Source organism: Ranitomeya variabilis, chromosome 1 (genome assembly GCF_051348905.1).
Source record: "Ranitomeya variabilis isolate aRanVar5 chromosome 1, aRanVar5.hap1, whole genome shotgun sequence".
In the NCBI taxonomy this organism is placed as follows: Eukaryota; Metazoa; Chordata; class Amphibia; order Anura; family Dendrobatidae; genus Ranitomeya; species Ranitomeya variabilis.
In genome coordinates this window covers 277768896-277786271 of record NC_135232.1, presented here as the reverse complement: position 1 = coordinate 277786271, position 17376 = coordinate 277768896, and positions in this window count along the sequence as shown.

The window sequence follows — 17376 nt, the reverse complement described above, 5'->3', positions numbered from 1 at the left end:
CACATATGGGGTATCATCGTACTCAGGACAAACTGGACAACAACATTTGGGGTCCAATTTCTCCTATTACCCTTGGGAAAATAAAAAATTCTGGGCTAAAAATCATTTTTGAGGAAAGAAAAATTATTTTTTTATTTTCACGGCTCTGCGTTATAAACTTCTGTGAAGCACCTGGGGGTTATAAGTGCTCACTATGCATCTAGATAAGTTTCTTGGGGGGTCTAGTTTCCAAAATGGGGTCACTTGTAGGGGAGCTCCAATGTTTAGGCACACAGGGGCTCTCCAAATGCGACATGGTGTCCGCTAACGATTGGAGCTAATTTTCCATTCAAAAAGTCAAATGGCACGCCTCCCCTTCCGAGCCTTGCCGTGCACCCAAACAGTGGTTTACCCCCACATATGAGGTATCGGCATACTCAGGAGAAATTGCCCAACAAATTTTAGGATCCATTTTATCCTGTTGCTCATATGAAAATGAAAAAATTGAGGCTAAAAGAAATTTTGTGTGAAAAAAAAGTACTTTTTCATTTTTGCGGATCAATTTGTGAAGCACCTGGGGGTTTAAAGTGCTCACTATGCCTCTAGATGAGTTCCTTGGGGGGTCTAGTTTCCAAAATGGGGTCACTTGTGGAGGAGCTCCAATGTTTAGGCACACAGGGGCTTTCCAAACGCGACATGGTGTCCGCTAACGATGGAGATAATTTTTCATTCAAAAAGTCAAATGGCGCTCCTTCCCTTCCGAGCCTTACCATGTGCCCAAACAGTGGTTTACCCCCACATGTAAGGTATTGGTGTACTCAGGAGAAATTGCCCAACAAAATTTAGGATCCATTTTATCCTGTTGCCCATGTGAAAATGAAAAAATTGAGGCTAAAATAAATTTTTGGGAAAAAAAAGGACTTTTTCATTTTTACGGATCAATTTGTGAAGCACCTGGGGGTTTAAAGTGCTCACTATGCTTCTAGATAAGTTCCTTGGGGGGTCTAGTTTCCAAAATGGGGTCACTTGTGGGGGAGCTCCAATGTTTAGGCACACGGGGGCTCTCCAAACGCGACATGGTGTCCGCTAAAGATTGGAGCCAATTTTTCATTGAAAAAGTCATATGGCGCTCCTTCCCTTCCGAGCCCTGCCGTGCGCCCAAACAGTGGTTTACCCCCACATATGAGGTATCAGCGTACTCAGGACAAATTGGACAACAACGTCCGTGGTCCAGTTTCTCCTTTTACCCTTGGGAAAATAAAAAAATTGTTGCTAAAAGATCATTTTTGTGACTAAAAAGTTAAATGTTCATTTTTTACTTCCATGTTGCTTCTGCTGCTGTGAAACACCTGAAGGGTTAATAAACTTCTGGAATGTGGTTTTGAGCACCTTGAGGGGTGCAGTTTTTAGAATGGTGTCACTTTTGGGTATTTTCAGCCATATAGAACCCTCAAAATGACTTCAAATGTGAGGTGGTCCCTAAAAAAAATGGTTTTGTAAATTTTGTTGTAAAAATGAGAAATCACTGGTCACATTTTAACCCTTATAACTTCCTAGCAAAAAAAAAATTTGTTTCCAAAATTGTGCTGATGTAAAGTAGACATGTGGGAAACGTTATTTATTAACTATCTTGTGTCACATAACTCTCTGGTTTAACAGAATAAAAATTCAAAATGTGAAAATTGCAAAATTTTCAAAATTTTCGCCAAATTTCCGTTTTTTTCACAAATAAACTCAGAAATTATCGACCTAAATTTACCACTAATATGAAGCCCAATATGTCACGAAAAAACAATCTCAGAATCGCTAGGATCCGTTGAAGCGTTCCTGAGTTATTACCTCATAAAGGGACACTGGTCAGAATTGCAAAAAACGGCAAGGTCATTAAGGCCAAAATAGGCTGGGTCATGAAGGGGTTAATAGCCAGTAAAAGCTAAATATACAGTTTTAAGCTGAAATTAATAGCCTGGGAAGCTCCAAGGGTATTACCTCCTTCCCAGGCTATAAACATTGGCCCCCAGCCATCGGCTTTCCTTCTGCTAGTTACGAAAATTACATGGAAGCTAACACCATTTTTTTCAGAAAAATAATCTTTTATCAAATAAATACATGTACAGTAAGCTGCACACACACTGTACTAGTTGTATTTGTCACAGACATCTGTATACCTACCTATTCTATGTGTATTTACTGTATGTGATCCATTTCTTCTATTTTGTCTGCTTCTGCAGTGATTTTACAGTACACGGCACATGAGTTGCCGACTTTTCTTCTATCTATGTAATATTTATACAGATTTATATGTGTGTGCCACTGACATATATACAGTATATGTACATCACCATAGCAAGTTGAAATGTAAGCCAGTATTTTCTTTTATGAGTGAGATGTTGAGTATGCTCAGGGCTGTTTCAATATTGTTTTTGTATTAATAACAGTGTCCAAATTCAATTTTAAGAAAAATAAAAGCTGCTGAAAATAAAAGAAACAAAACAAGCACGTTCAAAATGTTCCACGGTATTTCAATCAATGGGAAATTACCTATATCAATGCAAAGTCATGAGGAAAATAAAGTAATAAAATCAATCTGAACTACAATTATAAGCAAAACTTAACACAGCAGTCACCCTTCATGTCTCTTTTATTACATTTTATAATTTTTTATTTCACATAGTCTAACAATCAGCCCAAATGCTGAGTTTTCACAGAGCACACTGTGTAAATTAGCAAGTGTTCCAGAAGATTCAGCTTGCCTTGATGGATGCTCTCCAGATTTTTGTGACATTCTAATAATGGTAGTGTTTGCGAAAATGTCTATCGGTTGAAATGTTGTGTGGCTCCCAATTTATGTGTGTTACGATGGTTTTAATACTTGTATATTCAAAGCAATTTAGTGAAGAATCGAGATGAGGGACTTTGTTTGCTAAATGATAGCCAAACATAAATTTGGCATAAATATGGCACATTCGGACTCGTGATCGGAAACCCGAGCAACATTTTATAACATTGGGAAAAATCGTTAACATTCAGTAAAAGTGCGGGAAAACATTTGCATTGCCACAAAAATATTTTCAGCATTTTAGCAACAATAATGGTGGTGTATCATGAGCATTTGGTGCGTGTTTGATGAGGGGAGGGGGTTTGCAGAGCTCAGAGGTCCGGAGTTTTTGTAAACACATCACAGCAGTCATTTTTTTTCCTAACTTTATGTGTGCACATAGCCAATTAGGGAGCAGGAAACATCCACAATGTCCTGACACAAAGGCTTGTGTCATTGGCTGCTGAAATAACATGTCCCTCTGCATATAAACAGCGGACATATTATTTTAGCGCCATTTTGACACCGATACAGCATATAGAGGCTGCTCCTGATGCTGGCACTGTTACTAGCAAGATTTAATTTAACTAGTAAGGCGGATGTATATCAGTCAGATGGTGTAGCTAGATAGTGTCCATTGTGGCTGTAAAATATACTTTCTGGATTATTTATTATTTTTTTGGGGGGAGGGGCATTACTGAGGTTCTCAGGCAAAGCCAACAAGGCACATGTCCTGCAAGTGTGTTGTGCACAGCTTTAATAGTGCTCCATGCACAAGTATAGTATTCTAAATAATATTATTTCAGTAGCTAAATGTGAAAAAGCCTGCTGTATCCCACATTTTAGCTAGTTAGATAGGTGGTAGCATGTCAGTCAGAAAGTGTAGCTAGATAGTGTATTGCAAAAAGAAAGTAAGGAATAAGAAATGTTGTGCCCTATTCCAATTGAACTGTCCAGTACACTTTTATTTGTTGAAGTGAACTTGGTGTCCCCTGGGTTGTGTGTGGAGGCTCATGAAGACAGAAGACTGAGGCTTACAAGTAAGTATGATGCACTCACACCTGACACTGAGACACGATTTTCCTGCAAAGTGCCAGAATGTAATGAAACAGCAACTCAGTCATGACTACCACTCTCAGTCCTTTTACATCAGAGCCACCATTAACCCATTAACACACACCTATACACTTTTTTACAGTGGTCATTTAGGGGCCTTAATCTTAAGCACCACTTTTTAAGGGAATTCCAAATTCAATAAACAGTGCCCTCAGACTGCCAAAAATGCAGTGGTTGCTAGCTTTACATTATAGCTGATACCCTGCTGCATCAGCCATAATCGGTTTTGGTATAATTTGTGGCCATTTAACTCTCTAGATGCAGCTTTCATTCACATCAGAGGCATCTATATGGTTAAAAGTGTGAGAGTCCTTTTTATTTAACCCCATCAGGAACCCGTTAACACATTTGTGGGTCCAGATAATGAACATGACAACTCAAGGCAAAGTAATGGCCTTGTGTTATAGTGTCCTCTTAGGCCCTGCAAGAAAATTAGTAAAAAATGTGAAAAACAAACAAAAAAGCAAAAAGGTAAACAAAAATGTTTTGCCACTAAAAAAAACTTTAAAGTATAAAGACAATTAAGCCAAAAAAATAGTAAACTTACTTGGTATTACCGCATCTGGAATGACCCAAACTATAAAACTGTCAAAATATTTATCCTGTACAGTGAACTATAAAATATAAAACATGCCAAAATGTAACTTATTCATAATAGACAAGCAAACAAATAAATAACGAAAAAAGAAAAAATAATTAAGCACTGAAATAATCATCTCATAGTTCCTAGGTCATGGGTGTTCCAACAGGACATACTTCAAGAAATGTATAGAAACAAAGTGCTCAAGAGTTCTGAAGTGGCCAGAAATGAGTCTGGATCTAAATCCCATTAACCCCTTAATCCCATATGACATATTATCCCATCAAGGTGACCTGGGACTTACTTCCCAGTGACGGGATCATACGTAATATGCGATCGGCCGCGCTCACAGGGGGAGCGCGGCCGATCGCGGCCGGGTGTCAGCTGACTATCGCAGCTGACATCCAGTCATGGACCGCCCCTGGCACATTAACCCCTGGAACACTGCGATCAAACATGATCACAGCGTTCCAGCAGTAAGGAAAGCATCATGCAGGGAGGGAGCTCCCTGCGTGCTTCCCTGAGACCCTCGGTACAAGGCAATGTGCTCAACTTGTACCGAGCGTCTACTCCCTGCAGGCCCCAGATCCAAAATGGCAGCGGGGCTACATCCGGGTTCTGCAGGGAGGTGGCTTACCAGCGCCTGCTCATAGCAAGCGCTGGTAAGCCTACAGCCCTGCATGTCAGATCGCTGATCTGACACAGTGCTCTGCAAAGTGTCAGATCAGCTATCTGACCCTATATCATGATGCCCCCCCAGTGCAATCTTATAAAGTAAAAAAATATATATTCACTTGTGTAAAAAAAAAAAATTCCTAAATAAAGGAAAAAAAATATTGTTCCCATAAATACATTTCTTTATCTAAATAATAATAATAAAACAATAAAAGTACACATATTTAGTATCGCCGAGTCCGTAACAATCCCAGCTATAAAACTATCCCACTAGTTAACCTCTTAAGTGAACACAGTAAAAAAAAAAAAAAAACGACGAGGCAAAAAACAATGCTTTATTATCATACCGCCGAACATAAAGAGGCATAACACGCGATCAAAAAGACAGATATAAATAACCATGTTACCTCTTAAAACATCATCTTGTCCTGCAAAAAACAAGCCACCATACAGCATCATAAGTGAAAAAGTAGAAAAGTTATAGTCCTCAGAATAAAGCGATGCAAAAATAATTATTTTTTCTATAAAATAGTTTTTATCGTATAAAAGCACCAAAACATAAAAAAATGATATAAATGAGGTATCGCTGTAATCATACTGAACCGAAGAATAAAACTCCTTTATCAATTTTACCAAATGTGGAACGGTATAAGCGCCCCCCCCCAAAAAAAGAATTCATGAATAGCTGGTTTTTGGTCATTCTGCCTCACAAAAATCGGAATAAAAAGTGATCAAAAAATGTCACATGCCCGAAAATATTAGCAATAAAAACGTCAACTCATCCCGCAAAAAATAAGACCTCACATGACTCTGTGGACAAAAATATGGAAAAATTATAGCTCTCAAAATGTGGAGACGCAAAATCTATTTTTTTCAATAAACAGCGTCTTTTAGTCTGTGACGGCTGTCAATCATTAAAATCCACTAAAAATTGCTATAAATAGTAAATCCAATCCCCCTTCATCACCACCTTAGTTAATTTTTTTTTTATTTATTTCCATTTTTTCATTAGGGTTATGTCTAGGGTTAGGGCTAGGGCTAGGGTTAGGGCTAGGGTTAGGATTAGGGCTAGGGTTAGGATTAGGGCTAGGGTTAGGGTTAGGGCTAGGGTAAGGGTTAGGGCTAGGGCAAGAGTGAGGGCTAGGCTTAGGGTTAGGGGTAGGGTTAAGGGTAAGTTTAAGGCAAGGGTTAGGTCTAGGGTTGGGGTTAGAGTTAGGACTAGGCTTAGGGTTAGGGCTAGGGTTAGGGCTAGGGTTAGAGCTAGGGCTAGGGTTAGGGCTAGGGTTAGGGTTGGGGCTAGGGCTAGGGTTAGGGCTAGGGTTGGGGCTAGGGTTAGGGTTGGGGTTGGGGCTAGGGTTAAGGTTAGGGTTGGGGCTAGGGTTAGGGTTGGGGCTTGGGTTAGGGTTTCAGTTAGAATTTGGGGTTTCCACTGTTTACGCACATCAGGGGCTCTCCAAACGCGAGATGGCGTCCGATCTCAATTCCAGCCAATTCTGCGCTGAAAAAGTAAAACAGTACTCTTTCCCTTCCGAGCTCTCCCAAACGGGTTTACCCCAACATATGGGGTATCAGCGTACTCACGACAAATTGGACAACAACTTTTGGGGTCCAATTTCTCTTGTTACCCATGGGAAAATAAAAATTTTGGGGGCTAAAAAAACATTTTTTGTTTGAAAAAAATGATTTTTTATTTTTGCGGCTCTACGTTATAAACTGTAGTGAAACACTTGGGAGTTCAAAGTTCTCACAACACATCTAGATAAGTTCCTTGGGGAGTCTAGTTTCTAATATGGGGTCACTTATGGGGGGTTTCTACTGTTTAGGTACATTAGGGGCTCTGCAAATGCAATGTGATGCCTGCAGACCAATCCATCTAAGTCTGCATTACAAATGGTTCTCCTTCCCTTCCGAGTTCTGCCATGCGTCCAAATGGTGGTTCTCCCCACATGTGGTGTATCAGCCTACTCCGAACAAATTGGACACCAACTTTTGGGGTCCAATTTCTTCTTTTACCCTTGGGAAAATACAAAACTGGGGGCTAAAAAATAATTTTTGTGAAAAAAAAATATTTTTTATTTTCACGGCTCTGCGTTATAAACTGTAGTGAAACACTGGTGGGTCAAGGTGCTCACCACACATCTACATAAGAAAGGGGTCTACTTTCCAAAATGGTGTCACTTGTGGGGGGTTTCAATGTTTAGGCACATCAGGGGCTCTCCAAACGCAACATGGCGTCCCATCTCAATTCCAGTCAATTTTGCATTGAAAAGTCAAATGGCGCTCCTTCCCTTCCGAGCTCTGCCATGCGCCCAAACAGGGGTTTACCTCCACATATGGGGTACCGGCATAGTCAGGTCTAATTGTACAACAACGTTTTGCATCCATTTTCTCCTATTACCCTTAGTAAAATAAAACAATTTGGAGCTGAAGTAAATTTTGTGTGAAAAAAAGTGAAATGTTCATTTTTATTTAAACAATTGAAAAATTCCTGTGAAACAGCTGAAGGATTAATAAACTTCTTGAACGTGGTTTTGAGCACCTTGAGGGGTGCAGTTTTTAGAATGGTGTCACGCTTGGTTATTTTCTATCATATAGACCCCTCAAAATGACTTCAAATGAGATGTGGTCCCTAAAAAAAATGGTGTTGTAAAAACGAGAAATTGCTGGTCAAATTTTAACCCTTATAACTCCCTAACAAAAAAAAATTTTGGTTCTGAAATTGTGCTGATGTAAAGTAGACATGTGAGAAATAGTGTTGAGCGATACCTTCCGATATCGGAAAGTATCGGTATCGGAAAGTATCGGCCGATACCGTCAAAGTATCGGATCTAATCCGATACCGATACCCGATCCCAATGCAAGTCAATGGGACGAAAATATCGGAATTAAAATAAACCCTTTCTTTCCTTGTAGGTTCATTCAACATGAAGGAAAACAACTAAGAATAATGTAGGATATATTGGGGGAGGTGGCGGAGACATTAAAGGCACAGAGGTTTATCCCAATCAAATAGAATAGCAGGATTTTGGTTTTTTTAATGACGTTCGGCGTAAGAAAGATTTTGACTATGTTATTTTTGTTTTTATTTTGTCAGATATTGATGTTTCACTACTTCCACGCCCTTCACCTTCTTTTTTACTTCTTCCACACTTTCTTCTTCATTATCCTCATCATCAGCTTCTTTGACATCAACTATCTTCACCTTATTCATCTTCTTCTTCATCTTCTACCTATAATTTTTTTTTTTACATTGTTCATATTCTTTTTATTTAACTATTATCTTCTTCATATTCAACTTCTTCATCATATTCTTATTTGTGACAGGCATTCCCGTAGTTGTTATCTATAAAAGTTTGAAGATTACACATTCCGTTCTGCCTGTCACAAAAGAATTACATTTGTCCGCGTTCAGTTTGGCCTGCAGCATCAGGCTTTATCCAGGGGCACCACGAGGAGGAACGGACTCACCCCCATACACTGCTTAGTCTTCTTCTGCTTATAATTTAGATAATATCTTTTGCTCTGATATTTAGTGTTATGCTTAATGTTCTTCTGCTTTTTGTTCTGCAGCCTCTTGTTCTTCTGCTTCTCAGTCTCCCATGTCGTCGTCGTCTCCAGGGTCGTCGTCTCCAGGGTCGTCGTCTCCGGGGTCGTCGTCATCGGGGTGGTCTTCAGGGTCATCGTCTCCAGGGTCGTCGTCATCTCAGTGGTTGTCGTCTTTGGTGTCGTCGTCATCTTAGGGGTGGTCTTCCGGGTCGTCGTCTTTAGGGTCTTGAACTTGGAACTGTAGCAGAAGGTACAAGAAGGCTGAGAAAATGCCGAGAAACAGCTGATGTAACTGGAACTCGGATGGCTACCCGAAGGTCCAAGAGCCAATGGAACTACCGAGGACCAGCTGACGTTACTGGAACCCAATTACTAAGCAGGAGGTACCCGTGCCTGAAAGCACTACCAAGTACCACCTGATGTTGGTGGAACTCGGATACCCAGAGGGAGGCACCTAAGCCAAAGGCTCTGCCCGGAAAAAGCTGACGGTACTGGAACCAGGATGGGGAGCAGAAGGTACAAGAGCAAAAGACACTGCCGAGAACCAGCTGACGGTACTGGAACCCGGATGGGTAGCCGAAGGTCCAAAAGCCAATGGAACTACCGAGGACCAGCTGATGTTACTGGAACCCGGTTACTAAGCAGGAGGTACCCGTGCCTGAAAGCACTACCAAGGACCACCTGACGTTGGTGGAACTCGGATACCCAGAAGGAGGCACCTAAGCCAAAGTTTCTGCCCGGAACCAGCTGACGGTGCTGGAACTAGGATGGGGACCTATTCAAGCTTGTCTTCCTAGAGCCCCAACTAGCGGTGTTGGAGCAAAGGGTCAGCAGGGGGAGCAGAGTGTAGGCCGAAGCCTTCACTGGAGGCATTTGTAGGTCTGTTGTGTCTGCATGGCTGTTGCAGGACACGTTGCCGGCTACACAGCAGGGGAACAGCTGGCGGTGCTGAACCCCACTGACACATTGGCGAGGTGTTTTTCTCTGTGCAGCCAGCACTTCGGGGCACCAACTGGCGGTGTTAGAGCCCAGGCTCTGCAGGGGGAGCAGAGTGTAGGCCGAAGCCTAATTGAACCAATTTTAAAGGTAACCTTTAACCCCCCCTCAGGTGTTACAAACTAGAAGAGCCACGCCTTATGCAGCAGTAGTGCTGCACAATTCAAAGGTTGCTCTTTTAATTTTGTTCCTTGCACAAGCTGAATGAAACACGTACAACATTTTGGCCCTTATAAGTCAATCTGTCTTGGAGGCGGGAGTTCCCTTCGTAATGAGACGCAGCACAGCTGGCAAAAATACCACCTTGGTGCTTGGCGCGGCCTCCTGAGCATCGCATTTTGATGTACAGGAGTCTGCGTTGTTGCGTTATCCCATGGCCATGCGCTGCCCGTCTTCTGACATCATTTCATGTCGGCTGGTGCGGTTCGCGATGCCCATGAATCCCAGCCCCGCAGTGTCTTTACAGTGTTTCACACTGCGGGGCTGGGATTCATGGCCTGGCGCAGTACATATGTTCGCCTCTCGCTCGTGTCCTTACACCTGCTACAGACTGTGCGGCGTCAGCTGATCCCTTATCGCATGCCACGGCCATGAAGCCGCACAGTCTGAAGAAGGCGGAAGGAGCTGAGTGACAGCCTGGCGAAGATATGCACTGCTCATGCCCGTCAATCACACCCTCGCAGTCAATATAAATAAGACACCGAGGGGCGTTGTGTCGGGCAGGGCGGCCGCAGAGGCGCAGCCAGCCAAACAATGATGTCAGAAGAAGGGCTGTGCTACCAAGGGGGTCGTTGCGTGTCATTACAAAAGAAAGTCACACCTCAGGGACGTTTTAATGGTCTCAGGGGACACATTGTAGACGTGTTCTGTTCCACGGGTGCAAGGAGAATAAGTTTATGAGCCACCTTGCACACATGCAGCATTACTGCTGTACAAGGTGGCTGTAAAACATACAAACACCTGGGGGTGGGGCGACAGGATCCCTTCAATTTCAGTTCTTGTGTCTGCATGGCTTTTGCAGGACACGATGCCGGCTACACAGCAGGGGAACAGCTGGCGGTGCTAAACCCCACTGACACATTGGCTGGTGTTTTTCTCTGTGCAGCTAGCAGTACTGGGCACCAACTGGCAGTGTTAGAGCCCAGGGTCAGCAGGAGGAGGAGAGGGAGCAGAGTGTAGGCCGAAGCCTGCACTGGCGGCAGCTTTGTGTCTGCGTGGCTGTTGCAGGACACGTTGCCGGCTACACAGCAGGGGAACAGCTGGCGGTGCTGAACCCCACTGACACATTGGCGAGGTGTTTTTCTCTGTGCAGCTAGCACATCTGGGCGCCAACTGGCAGTGTTAGAGCCCAGGGTCAGCAGGAGGAGGAGAGGGAGCAGAGTGTAGGCCGAAGCCTGCACTGGAGACAGCTTTGTGTCTGCGTGGCTGTTGCAGGACACGATGCCGGCTACACAGCAGGGGAACAGCTGGCGGTGCTGAACCCCACTGACAGAGTGGCGTGTGTTTTGCTCTGTGCAGCCAGCACTTCCGGACAGCAACTTGCGGTGTTGGAGCCCGGGCTCTGCAGGTGGAGCAGAGTGTAGGCCGAAGCCTAATTGAACCGATTTTAAAGTTAACCTTTAACCCCCCCTCAGGGGTTACAAACTACAAGAGCCACAGCTTGGGCAGCAGTAATGCTGCACAAGTCAAAGGTTGCTCTTTTAATTTTGCTCCTTGCACACGCAGAAAGAAACACGTATAACATTTAGGTCCTTAAAGGGAACCTGTCACCCCGTTTTTTCGGTATGAGATAAAAATACTGTTAAATAGGGCCTGAGCTGTGCATTACAATAGTGTAGTTTGTGTACCCCGATTCCCCACCTATGCTGCCGAAATACGTTACCAAAGTAGTAGTTTTCGCCTGTCAATCAGGCTGGTCTGGTCAAAAGGGCGTGGTGTCTTCCCCCAGATCTTGCGTAGTTTTCCGTTGGTGGCGTAGTGGTGTGCGCATGTCCAAGGTCCCGAATCCTGCACAGGGGTGTGAAAATAGCAGCGATGTCCGTTATTCCATTGGTGGTCGGTGGGCGCGGCCATCTTGCTTTGGCCGTGCGTGCGCAGAAGCGGCGCTCTGCTGGCCGCGGCTTCAGGAAAATGGACGCGGGCATCCGCGCGTGCGCAGATGGCTATCGCGGCGGCCATTTTCATGAAGCAGTTCGCATCTCGGCTTCACGAAAATGGCCGCCGCGATAGCCATCTGCGCACGCGCGGATGCCCGCGGCCATTTTCCTAAAGCCGCGGCCAGCAGAGCGCCGCTTCTGCGCACGCGCGGCCAAAGCAAGATGGCCGCGCCCACCGACCACCAATGGAATAACGGACATCGCTGCTATTTTCACACCCCTGTGCAGGATTCGGGACCTTGGACATGCGCACACCACTACGCCACCAACGGAAAACTACGCAAGATCTGGGGGAAGACACCACGCCCTTTTGACCAGACCAGCCTGATTGACAGGCGAAAACTACTACTTTGGTAACGTATTTCGGCAGCATAGGTGGGGAATCGGGGTACACAAACTACACTATTGTAATGCACAGCTCAGGCCCTATTTGACAGTATTTTTATCTCATACCGAAAAAACGGGGTGACAGGTTCCCTTTAAGCAGTCAAACTGCTTTGGAGGCGTGAGTTCCCTTCGTAATGAGACGCAGCACAGCTGTCAAAAATCCCACCTTGGTGCTGGGCGCGGCCTCCTGAGCGTCGTTATTTGCTGCACAGGAGTCTGCGCTGTCGTGTTATCCCTTGGCCTTGCGCTGTTAGCGCTGCCCATCTTCTGACATCATTTAATGTTGGCCAGTGCGGTTCGCGATGACCATGAATCCCAGCCCCGCAGTGTCTTTACATTGTTAAAACACTGCGGGGCTGGGATTCATGGCCTGGCGCAGTACATATGTTCGCCTCTCACACTCGGGTCCTTACACCTGCTTCAGACTGTGCGGCGTCAGCTGATCCCTTGTCGCATGCCACAGCCATGAAGCCGCACAGTCTGAAGAAGGCCGAAGGAGATGAGGGACAGGCGAACATATGCACTGCTCATGCCCATCAATCACACCCTCGCAGTCAAAATAAATAAGACACCGAGGGGCGTTGTGTGCGCCAGGGCGGCCGCAGAGGCGCAGCCAGCCAAACAATGATGCCAGAAGACGGGCAGCGCTACCAAGGGGGTTGCAGCGTGTAATTACAAAGGAAAGTCACACCTCCGGGACGGTTTAATGGTCACAGAGGACACATTTTAGACGTGTTCAGTTCCACGTGTGCAAGGGGAATAAGTTTCTGAGCCACCTTGCACACATGCAGCATTACTGCTGTACAAGGTGGCTGTGAAACATACAAACGCCTGGGGGAGGGGGGACAAGTTCCCTTCAATTTCAGTTCTTGTGTCTGCGTGGCTGTTGCAGGACACGATGCCAGCTACACAGCAGGGGAACAGCTGGCGGTGCTGAACCCCACTGACACATTGGCTGGTGTTTTTCTCTGTGCAGCTAGCAGTACCGGGCCCCAACTGGCGGTGTTAGAGCCCAGGGTCAGCAGGAGGAGAGGGAGCAGAGTGGAGGCCGAAGCCTGCACTGGCGGCAGCTTTGTGTCTGCGTGGCTGTTGCAGGACACATTGCCGGCTACACAGCAGGGGTACAGCTGGCATTGCTGAACCCCACTGACACATTGGCTGGTGTTTTTCTCTGTGCAGCTAGCACATCTGGGTGCCAACTGGCAGTGTTAGAGCCCAGGGTCAGCAGGAGAAGCATAGTGTAGGCCGAAGCCTGCACTGGAGCAAGTTGAAAGGGAACCTTTAACCCCCCCCCAGGGGTTTGTAGCTGAAAGAGCCATTTTGTACAGCACTAATGCTGGAAAAGGTAAACTTAGCTCTTTTAATTATGGTCCTTGCAAACGCTGTACTTGACACTTATGAAATGTGTCCCCTCACACCGTTAAACCGTCCGGTCGGAGGGACTTTCCTTTGTCATGTGACGCAGCACAGCTGTCATTCTTACCCCCTTGGCGCCGTGCGCCGCCTCCTCAGCGTTGTTTGAATCTGTCCCGGAGCCTGCGCTGTTATGTTAGCCCTTGTCCATGCACACATTTTGCACTGCCCATCTTCTGACAACATTTGGTGTCAGGCTGGCTGCGCCTGTGCGGCTGCGCTGGCCAAGATCCCGCCTCGCTGTGTCATCTAATGTAATCACTCTGCGGACCTGTGATCCATGGGCATGCGCAGTGCATATCCTTGCCTCTCACTCCCCTCCTTCCAGCTTCTTCAGACTGTGCGGCGTCATGGCCGTGGCATGCTATTAGGGATCAGCTGACGGCGCACAGTCTGAAGAAGGCTGAGGGAGATGAGAGAGGGGCGGATGTTAAGATATGCACTGCGCATGTCCATGGATCACAGGCCCGCAGTGGGATTAAATCAGAAGACACTACGAGGCGGGATCTTGGCCAGCGCGGTCCGCACAGGCGCAGCCAGCCTGACACCAAATGATGTCAGAAGATGGGCAGCGCAAAATGTGTGCATGGACAAGGGCTAACATAACAGCGCAGGCTCCGGGACAGATTCAAACAATGCTGAGGAGGCGGCGCACTGCGCCAAGGGGGTAAGAATGACAGCTGTGCTGCATCACATGACAAAGGAAAGTCCCTCCGATCGGACGGTTTAACGGTGTGAGGGGACACATTTCATAAGTGTCAAGTTCAGCGTGTGCAAGGAGCACCACAAAAAGAGCCACTTTTTCCTTTTGCATCATTATTACTGCTGCACAAGGTGGCTCTTTCAGTAACAAACGCCAGGGGGGGGGACAGGTTCCCTTAAATTTAAGTTGTTGTGCCTGCGTGGCGGTCGCATGACACGTTGCCGTATACACAGCAGGGGAGCAGCAGGCATTACTGAACCCCACTAACACATTGGTGAGGTGTTTGGCTCTGTGCAGACAGCACTTCTGGAACACAACTAGCGGTGTTGTAGCCCAGGGACATCAGGAGGAGGAGGTGGAGGAGATAGGAGGGATTGCCACACACACAGCTGGGGAACAGCTGACGTTACTGAACCCCAATAACAGAGGAGCGACTGTTGACTGTGCGTACAGCACTACCAGGCAACAACTAGCGGTGTTGGAGCCCAGGGACAGCAGGAGGAGGAGGTGGAGGAGATAGGAGGGATTGCCACCCACACAGCTGGGGAACAGCTGACGTTACTGAACCCCAATAACAGAGGAGCGACTGTTGACTGTGCGTACAGCACTACCAGGCAACAACTAGCAGTGTTGGAGCCCAGGGACATCAGGAGGAGGAGGTGGAGGAGATAGGAGGGATTACCACACACACAGCTGGGGAACAGCTGACGTTACTGAACCCCAATAACAGAGGAGCGACTGTTGACTGTGCGGACAGCACTACCAGGCAACAACTTGCGGTGTTGGAGCCCAGGGACATCAGGAGGAGGAGGTGGAGGAGATAGGAGGGATTGCCACACACACAGCTGGGGAACAGCTGACGTTACTGAACCCCAATAACAGAGGAGCGACTGTTGACTGTGCGTACAGCACTATCAGGCAACAACTAGCGGTGTTGGAGCCCAGGGACAGCAGGAGGAGGAGGTGGAGGAGATAGGAGGGATTGCCACACACACAGCTGGGGAACAGCTGACGTTACTGAACCCCAATAACAGAGGAGCGACTGTTGACTGTGCGTACAGCACTACCAGGCAACAACTAGCGGTGTTGGAGCCCAGGGACATCAGGAGGAGGAGGTGGAGGAGATAGGAGGGATTGCCGCACACACAGCTGGGGAACAGCTGACGTTACTGAACCCCAATAACAGAGGAGCGACTGTTGACTGTGCGTACAGCACTACCAGGCAACAACTAGCGGTGTTGGAGCCCAGGGACAGCAGGAGGAGGAGGTGGAGGAGATAGGAGGGATTGCCACACACACAGCTGGGGAACAGCTGACGTTACTGAACCCCAATAACAGAGGAGCGACTATTGACTGTGCGTACAGCACTACCAGGCAACAACTAGCGGTGTTGGAGCCCAGGGACGGCAGGAGGAGGAGGTGGAGGAGATAGGAGGGATTGCCACACACACAGCTGGGGAACAGCTGACGTTACTGAACCCCAATAACAGAGGAGCGACTGTTGACTGTGCGTACAGCACTACCAGGCAACAACTAGCGGTGTTGGAGCCCAGGGACAGCAGGAGGAGGAGGTGGAGGAGATAGGAGGGATTGCCACACACACAGCTGGGGAACAGCTGACGTTACTGAACCCCAATAACAGAGGAGCGACTGTTGACTGTGCGTACAGCACTACCAGGCAACAACTAGCGGTGTTGGAGCCCAGGGACAGCAGGAGGAGCAGAGGAACACAGTGTAGGCCGAAGCCTGATTGGAGTAAGTCGAAAGGGAACCTTTAACCCCCCCCAAGGCATTTGTAGCTGAAAGAGCCAGCTTGTGCAGCACAAAGGATGCAAAAGGAAAAGGTGGCTTTTTTCATTATGCTCCTTGCAAACACAGAACTAAACACTTATAAAATGTGTCCCCTGATACCGTGAGACCGTCCCGGAGGTGGGACTTTCCTTCGTAATATGACGCAGCACAGCTGTCATTCCTACCCCCTTGGCGCCGTGCCCCGGCTCCTCAGCGTTATTTGATTCTGTCCCGGAGCCTGCGCTGTTATGTTATCCCTTGGCCAGGCACACTTAGCGCTGCACATCTTCTGACATCATTTGGTGTCAGGCTGGCTGCACCTGTGCGGCCGCGCTGGCCGAGAGCCCGCCTCGCAGTGTCGTCTAATGTAATCCCACCGCGGGCCTGGGATCCGTGGCCATGTGCAGTGCATATCCTCGCCTCTCACTCCCCTCCCTATGGCTTCTTCAGACTGTGCGGCGTCACGGCCGTGGCATGCTATTAGGGATCAGCTGACGGCGCACAGTCTGAAGAAGGCGTAGGGAGATGAGTGAGAGGTGGAGGTTCAGATATGCACTGCTCATGTCCATGGATCTCAGTCCCCCAGTGGGATTAAATCAGAAGACACTGCGAGGCGGGCTCTCGGCAAGCGTGGCTGCACAGGCGCAGTCAGCCTGACACCAAATGATGTCAGAAGAGGGGCAGCGCTAAGTGTGCCTGGCCAAGGGATAACATAACAGCACAGGCTCCGGGACGGAATCAAACAACGCTGAGGAGCCGGGGCACGGCGCCAAGGGGGTAGGAATGACAGCTGTGCTGCATCATATTACGAAGGAAAGTCCCACCTCCGGGACGGTTTTACGGTATCAGTGGACACATTTTATAAGTGTTAAGTTCTGCGTGTGCAAGGAGCTAAACAAAAATAGCTACCTTTTCCTTGTGCAGCATTACTGCTGCACAAGGTGGTTCTTTCAGTGACAAACGCCTTGGGGGGGGGACAGGTTCCCTTACATTTCAGTTGTTGTGTCAGCGTGGCGGTCGCAGGACACAATGCCGGCTACACAGCTGGGGATCAGCTGACGTTACTGAAACCCAATAACACTGGGTCGTATGTTTTGACTGTGCAGACGGCACTTCTGAGCCTCAACTGGCGGTGTTGGAGCCCAGGAATTAAAGTTCAGGTGGTAGAAAGATGAACACAACAGGAGACCTGGATACTGTAGACAGTCACCTAATT